At 36.0% G+C, this 13,685-nt stretch overlaps 1 protein-coding gene across 5 annotated transcripts in view; it reads right to left on the bottom strand.

Moving 5' to 3' along the window:
• Positions 1–11,678, bottom strand: part of LOC106871038 (ATP-binding cassette sub-family B member 6) — a 44,179-nt gene extending 32,501 nt beyond the window's left edge. The window contains exons 1-2 of one of the 5 annotated variants that reach the window (XM_089357579.1): positions 11,542–11,678; positions 9,540–9,686 (exon numbers count right to left, since the gene is read on the bottom strand). The gene's annotated coding sequence lies outside the window, so the exon portion shown is untranslated. Of the gene's footprint in view, positions 1–9,539; positions 9,687–10,767; positions 11,092–11,118; positions 11,331–11,541 lie in introns of those variants that run through there. The other 4 variants (XM_014917298.3, XM_089357580.1, XM_014917299.3 and 1 more) reach the window with 4 other exon arrangements.
• Positions 11,679–13,685: the final 2,007 nt, after the last annotated feature.

The raw sequence follows: 13,685 nt of genomic DNA, 5'->3' as shown, positions 1-13,685 counted from the left end.
TCTCCCATGATGCTTTTCATTCTTGAGTATAACAAGATGGCAGCTGCAAGCTTGTGTGGGCCCGGAAAGTTAGTGCAGTCAACCTTAGTATTTATGTCAATACAGGAAGTAAGTTTGACCTTTTACTATTGTTATTGTATGAAGTTTGTTTCTTGATAGATTACTGGGTAAAGTTAGCACTTACATATTAGATAGATTACAGGGTAAAGTTAGTACTTACATATTAAATACTTCTCATGCTGGGCAACAAATATAATGAGGGTGATAGAAGAAGGCTTTACTTTTAGTTACGACATGGCAACTTTGGACTTCAAAAGTTATGTTTTACTACAAAAACAAGTGTAATGTCTGGTCATGTTATTGACCTTTTATGCTTATACAGATACGTGGAATGTGTTGTAAGTTGCTTATAAAGAGACCTACTACCTAGTGGAGGGCTGAGTTTGTTGTAATGTCCTACTTTACATTACCATTCGACTCTATCATTCAAACACATTCGAACACTGACCCTTGTCACGTAACAATCAAAGTTTGTTTTTATGTCTTTCGTGTCATTATATTTACTTGTGTTATTTTTTTATTTAGGAAAATGACACATCAACTTCGAAGGAGAACACAGACTCATTACACAACAGAAGAGGTTCCCCAGTATATTCTCTCAGATGATGTAGACTCAGATATAGTTGAGTTGCTGGATGCAGATGAAAATGACACACCTGAAATCAACAGGAAAGATTCTGGCTGCAGTGTTCTGGGACAAAGACGGAGTATTCCTCATAAAATACCTGCCAAAGGGTCTTACCATCAATGCAGAATATTACACGTCTCTGTTGGATGAACTGCATGAAGCTTTGAAGCAGAAACGCCATGGAAAGCTGAGACAGGGTGTTCTGTTTTTGCAGGATCAATGCACCAATGTGACTTTGGCTTTGAATTTGTAGACCACTCACCTTACTCTCCTGATTTTCCCCCCATCCAACAATCACCTCTTTCCACAACTGAAGAAACATCTCAGGGGAATGAAATTTCACTCTAGTTTGGAAGTGATCACTGCTACAGAGGCCTGGTTGGAGGCCTAAACTTCTAAGTTCTTTTTACAGGGCTTAGAAAAACTGAATGACTTCTGCAATAAGTGTGGGAATATGTTGAATAAAATTATAAGTAACTGATCCTCCTCTATAAATCAATATCTTCAATATCTTTAATGAAGATGTTTTAACTGTTAAAGACATAGCTGTTTTCTTATGAAAGCCATGGCATTATAGTCAATACCATATCTTCCTACATATACATCATTTGTTTGTTTGCTCTTTACAAGAGAATGTGTGAAAGATAGACAGATGGGTAGTGTTGTCACCATAATAACTAACAAGTTTTGATTAAAAACATAGGAACGTTAAGTGCAAGTCTGTAACACAACACAACAACCTGTCATTAAAGTGAAAGTCTTTTTTTTAAAGTCTGTGTTGCATTGTCTGAATCTTGTTTTACAAAGCATGATAAAAAAAATGGAGGGAAGTCCAGACAAAAATGGGGAAATTTCATCTTGTATGGAATAGGTATTCCAAAAGTCCACTCTTCCAGTTTCCAGTGGGGGTGGGGGGAACACAATGAGTAAGATTTATTGCATTTTGGACTTTAAGAAAAAAATATTTTTTACAAATGTTCTCTACCTTACAAAAACTATATCAGCTAAGCAAATGACCTTCTCTAAATGCATTTAAAACACTATAACATATTCAGAATACTATTTCAGAAAATCATCTCTGTTCTCTTTGAGACAAATTTGGATGGGATAAAATAAGTAAGACAAAATAAGGTAAATTTGCCTCTTCAGTTCTCTAAAATTACATTTGAAAAAAGACTCATACAATCAATGTCCATCCTTAGACATCAAAAAGATCAGAAATGCAACAAAAATTTTAAATATCTAGGTCAAATAAAAGTGGATTACTCTTTTACTCTTTTACTTGTTTCAGTCATTTGACTGTGGCCATGCTGGAGCACCGCCTTTAGTCAAGCAAATCGACCCCAGGACTTATTCTTTGTAAGCCTAGTACTTATTGTATCGGTCTCTTTTGCCGAACCGCTAAGTTACGGGGATGTAAACACACCAGCATCGGTTGTCAAGCGATGTTGGGGGGGACAAAAACAGACAAAAGCACCTACTACACTCTCTGAGTGGTTGGCGTTAGGAAGGGCATCCAGCTGTAGAAACTCTGCCAAATTAGATTGGAGCCTGGTGTTGCCGTCCGGTTTCACCAGTCCTCAGTCAAATCGTCCAACCCATGCTAGCATGGAAAGCGGACGTTAAACGATGATGATGATGATGATGATGATATATATATATATATACATATATACGACGGGCTTCTTTCAGTTTCTGTCTACCAAATCCACTCACAAGGCTTTGGTCGGCCCGAGGCTATAGTAGAAGACACTTGCCCAAGGTGCCACGCAGTGGGACTGAACCCGGAACCACACAGCCACTCCTACGCCTTGTAGAAAATTGGCACATGAGATTAATGAAATTCAGCTAAATCTAAAAACTCAACATAAAATATTCTCTAGAGTATCTTCACAATCTGCTGGAATGGCTTTCTTCCTGATATATTAACACACCAAGCAATTAAAGAGAAGAAATTATTGAAATTAGTCATTACTCATGTTGCCCCATTTAAGACATCATTTTTCTGAAAATGGAAAATTATCAAATTAGACGTTAGGGTGAGAAAAAATTTACATGGAATCCAACAGAAATAAGAATATTGATTGTTTAACACCAAAAACTACGCAAATAATTTATTAACAACCTCAATTACAATCAGATTGAAGTTGAAGGAAAATTTCTTGAAAAAAAAGCAGCTGTCGCTTGAATGTGTTGCAAACTCTCTTAATATCAATAACTACTAAACTGACCAATTTTTACTCCTAAAGACGATGCACCAATATAAATGAAGCAATACTTTCAAACAGGTAGGGAGGAAACAAAGAGAAATCAGAAATGACTTATTTTTCCCCAGTTACAAATTTTGCCCTACCCACTATGGTAATTTCAAGTGTTTGACAAATTGGAATAGTACAAAATGACAAAAAATGTATTTAAAAAGAAAGAACAAGGTTCAATTTAATGAAAAATATTTGAACATAAATGCAATAATTCTAAAGCTTGAAAAAATATTTTTAGATATTGAGAGTAATTTTATAATTAAAGTAATTTTATAATTAAAGCTAACTTCGAAATTTACATTTTGGAACATATTTCTCGGCTCACTGAAATAACAAAATTTTCAAGTGGGACTATATGTGTTTACATGTGTATTTGTATGTGTGAGCGTACAATTAAAAATGGGCATGTACACACCCACACCAACTTTTAATTGCAAATGGTCAGTCCAAGGTTATTGTTCAGTCAGAATGAATTTGAACAAGTGTCAATAACTTCTTTCTGTCAACCTATTTCTTTATGTATTTTTATATACTTACACACAAACACACCCACACATACTCTCTCTCTCTCTCTCACACACACACACACACACACACATAATCTTTTTTCAGGAGTGTTTTTCTTTTCTCTGCCTTTCTATTAATTCCAAATGCTTTGCTTAATTGTTTTATGGGGTTTTTTTTCTAAATTTTAATTATTTTTCTGTTATGGCCTGGAGGACTATAATAAATAAGAGTGAGCTGTGAACTGAACCTTGAAAAAGTTGATCTCAGACCACAAGTGTGTATATATATATATATTTATAAATTTCAAATAGCAAGGACACTGGGAGACTTTACCATCATCAACATCATAATGTCCACTTTTCCTTGCTTGCATGGACCAGACAGAATTCATTGAATCAAATTTTCTGTGGCCAGATACCCTTCCTGTTACCAACCATCACCTGTTTCCAAGTAAGGTAATATTTTCCTGTAGCCAGACATTTTTCAAGTAAGATTGAAAAGGATACTACTTGTATGACAGTGACACTTTTTCACAACTATCATGCAGTGTCTAGACACAAAGACACAATTCAAAATATATATACATTATATATATGTATATATATATAAGAATTTAAGGATTGGAGAAAACGTATGTTATATATATATATATATATATATATATATATATATCATTCGAGCAAGGTCGTTACCAGTGCCGCTGGACTGGCTCCCATGCAAGTGGCATGTAAAAAACACCTTTTTGAGCGTGGCCATTGCCAGTACCGTGTGACTGGCTCTCATGCCGGTGGCACATAAAAGCACCCACTACACTCTCAGAGTGGTTGGCGTTCGGAAGGGCATCCAGCTGTAGAAACTCTGCCAGATCAGATTGGAGCCTGGTGCAGCCTTCTGGCTTGCCAGTCCTCAATCAAATCGTCCAGCCCATGCTAGCATGGAAAGCGAACGTTAAACGATGATAATGATGATGATATACACACACACACACATATGATGGGATTCTTCCAGTTTCCATCTACCCAATTCATTTACAAGGCTCTGGTTAGTCCAGGGATATAGCAGAAGACACTTGTCTAAGGTGCCACAGAGTGAGACTGAATCTGAAACCATGTAGTTGAAGTAAGCTTCTCAACCACACATCTATGCCTGCACCTTATGGATATAAATTTGTAGATATTCATGCTATATAACTTAGAAATCAGTGATATCAACTATTTTTTGCCTATGGATGTCTTCGATTCCTATTTTACTCTACTGGACTTTCAGAGCCGTTCAATGTTTATATAATAACATCCTACTGTATTTTTATAATTAAGGAATTGTATTTTTAAAAAAACTGAAATATTTTGTGTATTGTAGAAGTATAAGCAATTTATTGCATATAAATTTAACCTTTTTGTTACCAACCTGCCTGATATCACCCCTGGTTCTAGGACACAAACATCCTGTTTTAAAATTATCCATGTTCCATGCCATTTTTATATATATTTACTATGTGTCCTCTATGGTTAATTTAGTGTTTTGTTTGGTGTGTATTATTAGATAGATATGGAGCTATTATTTTTACAAAAAAATGCTAGAAAGTAACAGTAAACTTGATCTATACACTTCCCCTCTCTATTATGATAAGACTTAAATTTTGGAAAAACTGAAATAAACACAGCTGTCTTACGTACTTAAAGAGATAATATTGCTCGCTATATGTGAATTAACAGATCTTTTTTGCTTGAATATTCATCTGCACTTTTAAACAACACAAAATAAAATTCATTATAGTGTTAAAATTATTCACTCAAAAATAACTTAAACACGAGATTGCTAAATAGTAACCTGATAAGGAGTAACATCTTCAAAAACATGATGACATTGCTAAATAGTGTCCTAATAAGAGTTTTAGCACCATGATATTACTAAATAGTGACCCAATAAGTGAAAGTTTTAACATGACAAAGCTAAATAGTGACCTCAAATGAAGTGGAAACTCTATGACACTACTAAATAATAATGTTCTTTTTTTTATTTAACCCTTTAGTGTTCAGATTACTCTGTTAAATGTAATACTTTTTCACTCAAATTGTTTTGATACTTTATTTTATCAACTCCAAAGGCATAAAAGCCACAAGTTGACTTCAGTGTGACTTAAACTCAGAATATAATGTATTCTGAACAAATACTATAAAGTAGTTTTTCTAACACGCTAATGATTCTGCCAATTCACTGTCTTAAGTTTTAGAAACACCATTTAAACAATGATGTTCTCTAATAGAATCACTACACCATTGTTTGGTGTTTACCAAGTTGAGAATTTGAACTTACAGTAAGAAATGTATTGTAAAAATAGTCCAAAATACAGGACCAATAATATATTAATAAATCTCAAATAAAAATACAACTTTATTCAAGTGTAATTTTTTTCTATATCATAAAAGGCATATTATCTGGGGGGAAAAAACTTGTTGAAGGAGCTGATAATGAAATCAGCTAAGTTACATGTAAATGAAGTTTTCACTATTAACAGAAAGGGTGCAGCAGAGCTCATTATAGAGATAAAAAAAACACAATAGGTACAAAATATTCTAGGAAAGTAACAGTAATGGAGTGGTGGGTGTAGGTATACTCCTCATAGAGAAATGGGTGGATAAGATCATAGAGGTAGTCAGAGTGTGCAATAAAGTGCTTAAGCTTAGGCTAGTTTTGCAGAATAGTATAGCTACAATTATCTTCCATGGTGTTCATAGGGGCCATGGAATTGGTTCCTGAAATGAAGAGGGAACTAGGCTATTGGAGTTCTATGATGCAAGCAACCTATTAATACCAACTTCAGGAAGTCAGCCAGCCACCTGACAACCTATCAATCAGGTGATTCTGCTAGCCAGATTGATTTCATCCTCACCAGACAGCGGGATGCATGATTGCTCCTAAATACAAAGACCCTCCCTGGTGAAGAATGTACCCACCAGCATAGACTAGTCACCAGTGACTTTAGACTTGAAGCCAGAAGGATGCCAAGAAGCAGAAAAGAAGGATTTGGAAGCTTAAGAACCCTTCACATGGTCAGAGATTTAGGGACATCCTCATTAAGAAATTTGATGAGAGGGAGGAGGAGCTACAGACTTGTGACATAGAGGGTAACTGGAAATTCCTGCGTGACAGCTTACTGAGCGCCACAGACCAAATCTGCAGCTGGTGCAAAGTCCCTTCCAGACCTAGGATAACATGGTGGTGGAATAATACTGTAGACAGGGCCATTAGAGCAAAGAAACAGGCATGGAAAACATGCAAGAGTTGGGGTAGCAGAGAATTATACCAGATAGCCAGAAGGGAGGCTAGGAGACAGGTATATATAACCAAAGGAGAAGCAGAAAAGAAGTTTGCCAATGTTCAGTGGCATGAAGACCAAAGAATTGAAATATTTCAGATTGCAAGACTGTGTAAGAGAGAATTGTGATGTCACAGGAGAGAAATGTGTCAGCATCGATGATGGTTCACTTGCATTTAATGGTTGTGCAAAGAAACAGGCTTGGAGATGCCATTATGAAAGACTGCCATCCTGGAGGAAATATGTATGACACAGAATCCAGGAAACCAGCCTTATGAGCTTATGACTCATGAAGGACCTTTGGTCTTTTTTTTTTTTTTTACTAACAGACAGATATCACTGAACATCCTCTTTAACATCAGCTAATCAGTTTACAGGAGTTTACTATGTATCAATATCAACTAAACTGTCACTGGTGCTAGTACTATGCAAAATGCACCCAGTACATTCTGCAAAGTGGCTGGTATTAGGAAGGGCTCTGAGCTGTAGAAAACAAGCCAAAGAGACCATGGAACTTGGTGCAGCTCCTGGCCTTGCCAGTTCCTGTCAAGCCATCCAACCCATACCAGCATGGAAAATGTATGTTAAACGTTGATGATAATGATAATGATGATGACTTCACTCTAATACCAGCTAAAATTCATTCTTCAGTCCACATTTTATTCTTGTCTATATATCGTGGATATAATGTCCAAGGTTTTAAGTCATTGTATATAGAAGCAGTTCTTGACTATTTTCTCTGGCTTGCACCACTTCAAGATTTCAAAATCATTCTCATCATTTAATCTGAAAGCTCAAAAAAAAAAAAATACTTATAAAACTATTTAATGTGATCATAGCTATTACTTTTTCTCAATTGACTTTGAGATGTGTGGCATTTTGGTATTGAGAACAATCCAGATCTTTTGCTGATTTATGGATAAGAAAAAACGAAAATGTATCTAGGAGCAAAAAAAAAATAATTGGGTTTTACATACCAAGTTAAGAAACACTGTTATATGGTTTTCATTTTAAAGATAATAGGGAAATATATGAGGGAGATGTGGATACAACACTGAACAAGTCAAGCAAGCAACAACCCTTGCAATCACCAAACTTTATTTACAATCATACATAAACAGACAGGGTAGCAAACTAGACAGAATATATCCTATATCCTACAGCTACACGATGCACCATACAATCATACATGGCAGTTAAACAGTATGGCCCAAGAACAGACTGAAGCAGGACTAGCCAGAGTTACTAAATCTCTGAGCTACTTTAAATGTATAATAAGGTCTGATAATATCAAAATATGTCACCAAATGGATTTAATGACAGGATCAAGTATGCTGATTAACATGTGCTAAGGTAGATTCTTACCTAGACTTTCTTGCTCTCTATCTTTCTCTTTATTAGCAACACACAGAGATGAAGCTGACATACTTAATGGACTCAAAGATCTACAAAATAGCTGTGTACACACAAACAACTTGACAAAGTTGTATGTTTAATATATTGTAATGACTAATATTATAACCATCTTAATAAATAGCCATTTTAATAACTTAATCAATTGTTCTTCACCCATTCATTTCTCTGATGCATTATGGCATTAATCATTTAAGCTTGATAAGTACCAACGCACCAAACTATTGGGCCTCGAGTCACTCTGCTGCTTCTGCTAAATATTAATAAAAATATATATATATACTCATATTTTGAGTTCTAATTTTCCTGTCTGCATCCCCATACCTATAGAAATATATATTAATGCTTGTTTTTTATGTTCAGTTATAATCAAAACAATTTTACATAAATCTGATGGGTTACTATATACTTTTGTTGAGTACAAATATATTATTCTTAAACAAGAATGCTGTAAAAAGTGGCTTGGAAGTTTCAGCCAGCTATATATATATATATATATATATATATATATATATAGCTAGCTGTATATATACACACACACACACACACACACACACAACGGACTTCTTTCAGTTTCCATCTACGAAATCCACTCTCAATGCTTTGGTCAGCCCGAGACTATAGTAGAAGACACTTGCCCAAGGTACCATGCAGTGGGACTGAACCCAGAACCATGAGGTTGAGAAGCAAGCTTCTTACCACACAGCCATGCATGTGCTTCTTATATATTATTTTTAGAGTTCTGTGGAATCATGTTCAACATGTTATAAAAGAAATCCTCAATAACATATGAAAATTAATCAATTGTTGTTGACATAGTAACAACAATTATGCAAGATTGATTATATTGAATAATGATGAAACAACTGTAAATGAAATATTGAAATAATTTGCTAACTCCATTCTTCAATATTTGTCATTTCAGTGGTTAGAGCGCTGGTCTCACAATCATGAGTTAGTGAGTTGGATTCCTGAACCAGGCTGTGTGTTGTGTTCTTGACCAAGACACTTTATTTCATGTTGCTCCAGTTCATTCAACTGTAGAAATGAGTTGCCAACCTCTACCAGCCTTTGCCTTTCTCTTGGATAACATCGGTGGCATAGAGAGGAGAAGCTGGTATGCATGGGCAACTGCTGGTCTTCCATAAACAACCTTGCCTGAACTTGTGTCTCAGAGGGGAACTTTCTAGGAACAATCCCATGGTCATTTATGTTTGAAGGGGATTTTCATATATATGTGTGTGTGTGTGTGTGTGTGTGTGTGTGTGTGTGTGTGTGTGTACATACACAAACACACACACACACAGATACATATATATTTGTACTGAGATAATATTTGTTATGGACTCACTGTGTTAAAAAGAATGAATATCACAGAGATGAAAATTCGTCCCAACAGCAGCTAGCAAGTACGCTAGATGCATTTCCGCCTTTCTGCAGCACCTTTTCAGTGGCACATACTTGCAGCTGTCTCCATACTGGGACAAGAATTTGTCATCTTTGATATAAGAAAAAAGGAAATAAAACATTAACCTATGTTGCGAGTAGTCCTGCAGTTGATTAAAAATCTGGTATACGCAACGGAAAAAGTATTTGATCAAAATAACCCTCTATGTATCATACCTAATACATAAACACTATTGATAAACCTATTACAGAGGTATTTGTCCTGAGTTAACATCTCGGTACTACTAAAGCAGCACGGTCCCGAACGCGCAGCCGCGCCAGCCAGTCGTGAGTGGTCGATCCCAACCCCAACCCTAAACACGTATTCATTTGCACATGCGGGTTAGGGATAGGGTTAGGGTTAGGGATAGGGTTAGAGTTAGGGTTAGGGACAGGGTCAGGGCTAGGATCGTCCACTCACGACTAGCTAGCGCGGACGCGCGACTGCGCGCTCGGGACCGTGCTGCTTTAGTAGTACCAACATCTCTTAAGGACCTACAATATTACAAGTACAATAAATATCAGAGACGAATATTCGTCTTATCAGCGCCCAGTGAGCCAGATACATTTTGGCCGTTTAAATAATAATTTTAAATAAATGATAATATTGCTGTCAACAACAACAGTTAGCGACGCAAAAAAATGTCAACCAAAAATAATTCTTAGGTGCACCAAAAAATTTCCTCTTTGACAAACGACTTGACCATAGAACGGAGTCTAAAAGATTATTCTGTGGTCGGTAGATTTGCTAATTTAAGAAAGTGAAAATGGTACGCTATAGTTAAACATCGTCAAAATTTGGATTTAATTTATAAATCAAGTTATTTACTTCGCATAAATACAAGAACGAAGAACGTCAAACTGTTAGACATGCCTGTAGTTATCTGTATGCCTTCGATAAAGTTAATATAAACTTTTATTGTCATTAATCATTAACAAGTTAGGTACGTCTTAAGACAAATGTCAAAGAAGTTTTTCACTTTCTGTAAACCAATCATTACGTAAGTAAAAGCATATTTTTGCATAATCGATTCACTCCACAAGCAAATTAGTGCCCGACTGGAAACCATCCAAATATAATAATTATTAATACTATAAATTACGAGGAGAGACTGATTTCTGGTCATATTTACCTGTAATACAATGCAAGCTCACCAAATATTTCGATATAAAAGTATCACATCTTACCTACACAGTGATTAGAAGAAAAATATACGAATACACACTACGAAACTCCGAGTGACTTTCAAATAAAATTCTGAAGCGGTCAATATAAACAATACGCGTATTTCCTTATTATAAAAAAAAAAAAAATTAACAGTTGAACAAAGCGTTTAAAAAATTCAGGACCAGTGAAGTTATTGAGAGCATTCCTATAGAATAGAGTCGGAAATAATCTAGCACTTGAAGCCGCAATTCTTCCGACGTGTATACTTCGAGCATCGTAGATTTACAGTACTGCAAATATATAAACACACACATACATACATAAGGCGGGGGCTTGCTCTCCGCTCTCCTTTTGTAATTTTCCAGTTTTGACTTTTCTTTGAAAATTTATGTTCAGTTTTATATTATGCATAATTTTGAAGAATTATAATCTTGGGTTATTAAAACATGCACCATAAAAAAAAAATTTGAAAAAAATTAACTGAAAAACCATGACGGTGGGGAGAGACCATATCCACCACCACTAATTGCTTTTTTTTTTTTGGTGGTGGGGGGGGGGGGTCTGTGGTGTTTTTTTTTTTTTGCTGGATCGCAAATTGCGATAACTGAAACATAGATATCTGAAGAAATTGCGTGTTTGGCGCAATCTATTATTTCCGACTCTATTCTACAAGAATGCAGCTACTGGTGTGTAAAATGAAAAAATATATCAGCAAAAGTATCTAATAAAAAGTACTTACTTTACAAAGATTTTGTAACAGGAATTTCTCGTTTGACATCGGCTAACAATAATAAACACGCTGACATTTATTTTGATAACATATCGCTACAATATAATCATGCATAGTATTTAATGAATGGACTAAAAATTGCGAATGTATACTACGTAATAATGACATAGCAGTGCAGTGTACTGTGTCACCATGACGTAGTACACATCATTCCTACTTTTCCCAGAAAAATTTTGCTGATTGTTGTAGCTAATTTGTTCGTCTATATGTCCTACCCAACATAGTTTAGCAAGCAAAACGTTACGTGTTTGTTTTTCCCAAGTATATCATAAGGTTAGGAAGTCCTGATTTGTTATCAGTAAGCCAAATAATTCTCGTTTCGTTTTGTTTCTCTTTGAAGTGTTGGTATGGCAATCCTTTCGATTCCAAAGTGTTTATTGAATGCTATGGTAACTGAATGCAGTTTGTTTTGCTTTTCTCCAGATAAATTGGAAAGAGGCCTGCTAGGGACGTGGGTGTTACTATCTTCGTGACTGAGGGGAATATGATAACGAAATATTGCATCTTATCCCTATTATCATAGTTATTATCTTTAAATAATGTTGATAACGATGTGCTACTCTTAGATTGCTCCGGTCAATAAGGACGTAACTCTTGAGTTTCGTGCTTTTTATTGTCATTATTATTATTAAAAATCTTTTTAGTCCACCTGGAAAAGCTTACAGTTATGTGATGATACTTTAGTTGAGCTGTTCAATGTAGACATATTCCGTTGACAGCCTAAATAATAACTGCAATAAATTTACGAACATACAACTGTAATAGTTATTGCCTGAGATAAAGATATTTACATTGAACAATATTAGTAATTTCCGAATGAGAGGAAAGGAAAACTGCTCTAAAAATATAGAAAGCTATGTGTGACGTCATACAGTTAGTTCAAAAACACACAAAGTCATCGGCGCACATTTCCGGGGCGATCTGTGGCATTAGTGGTCTATTGGCCGTCTGCCCCTAAGTTATGTGCCAAACGGTTTTTATAGGGAATAAGAAGTCAATTTTTAAAACATTCAAGAAAATCATATCACGCCACAGCCTCACGTTGATTGGTTGATTTATTGATCGATCACATGAAACTGGGGTAGTTCATTTGTGGTATCTGACTGAATATCTAGCAGTTAGGTTTCAAATTCCTGCTACAATTTAAACAAGATTTTGAACTCGGGACGTACAGAGCCAAAATGAATATAACAGGATTTCCCACTGGCTGTGCTTACAGTTTCACCAATCCACTTCACTGGATAGGTTCTTTATGTACCAACCCGGAAAGGATGAATGGCACCATTGACCTCTTCAGGATTTGAGCCCAAAAGCGTTGAGCTGAAACAAATCAATTTCAGTGGTTATTTTTTTTTTTTAAAGTCTGTTCCTTATTCTAGCAATCACTATTTGTTGCTGAACCACTAAGATGCAGGAACATAAACAAACCAACACTAGTTGTCTGGTGGGGTGGGAAACAAGAATACACACATGTGCATGCACACACATTACATGTCATTTAACATTCATTTTTGGTATGGGCTGAATAGCTTAACAGGAGCTAGTGATCCAGAGGAATATGCCAAGCTCTAACTGTCTGTTTTTCGTTTCTACAGCTGGATGCCCTTCCTAATGCCAACCATTTTACAGAGTATACTGAGTGCTTTTTACATGGCATCATCACCAAAAAGGTCACAAGTAACTTACAAAACAAAGACCCTCAAATGAGATAGGGGAGGGGGTAGTATTGAGGGAGGTGGCTTTGTACCAGGTGATGAAAGGTGTAATAGAAGGACAGGTGTCTTGTTGTAGAGGAGATATATGGCTACACCAATTGGAGATATATGGCTACACCAGCTAAAGAGAGATTCAAGATGGTAATGAAGATGTAGCAGGGTATATTCTCAAGGTACAAAGAGGAGAGTGCATGTAGAGTAGTACAAAGGATTGCACAGGGTGGGTGAGCAGGGAGCTCACAAGAGTGCAAAAGGAGAGTAGAAGAGAGAAGGGGAAGGGGAATGCCTTGAGTGGTGAACACAGGTATTTTGGGGATCAGCAGGATAGCAGGGGTAGGACAGGAGAGAGAGAGAGATGACAAACCAACTACAGAAGCA

Source organism: Octopus bimaculoides, chromosome 9 (genome assembly GCF_046866305.1).
Source record: "Octopus bimaculoides isolate indiv1 chromosome 9, ASM4686630v1, whole genome shotgun sequence".
NCBI classification, from domain to species: domain Eukaryota; kingdom Metazoa; phylum Mollusca; class Cephalopoda; order Octopoda; family Octopodidae; genus Octopus; species Octopus bimaculoides.
The sequence above is the reverse complement of the archived record's forward strand: the minus strand, read 5'-3'. Positions and strand labels throughout refer to the sequence as shown.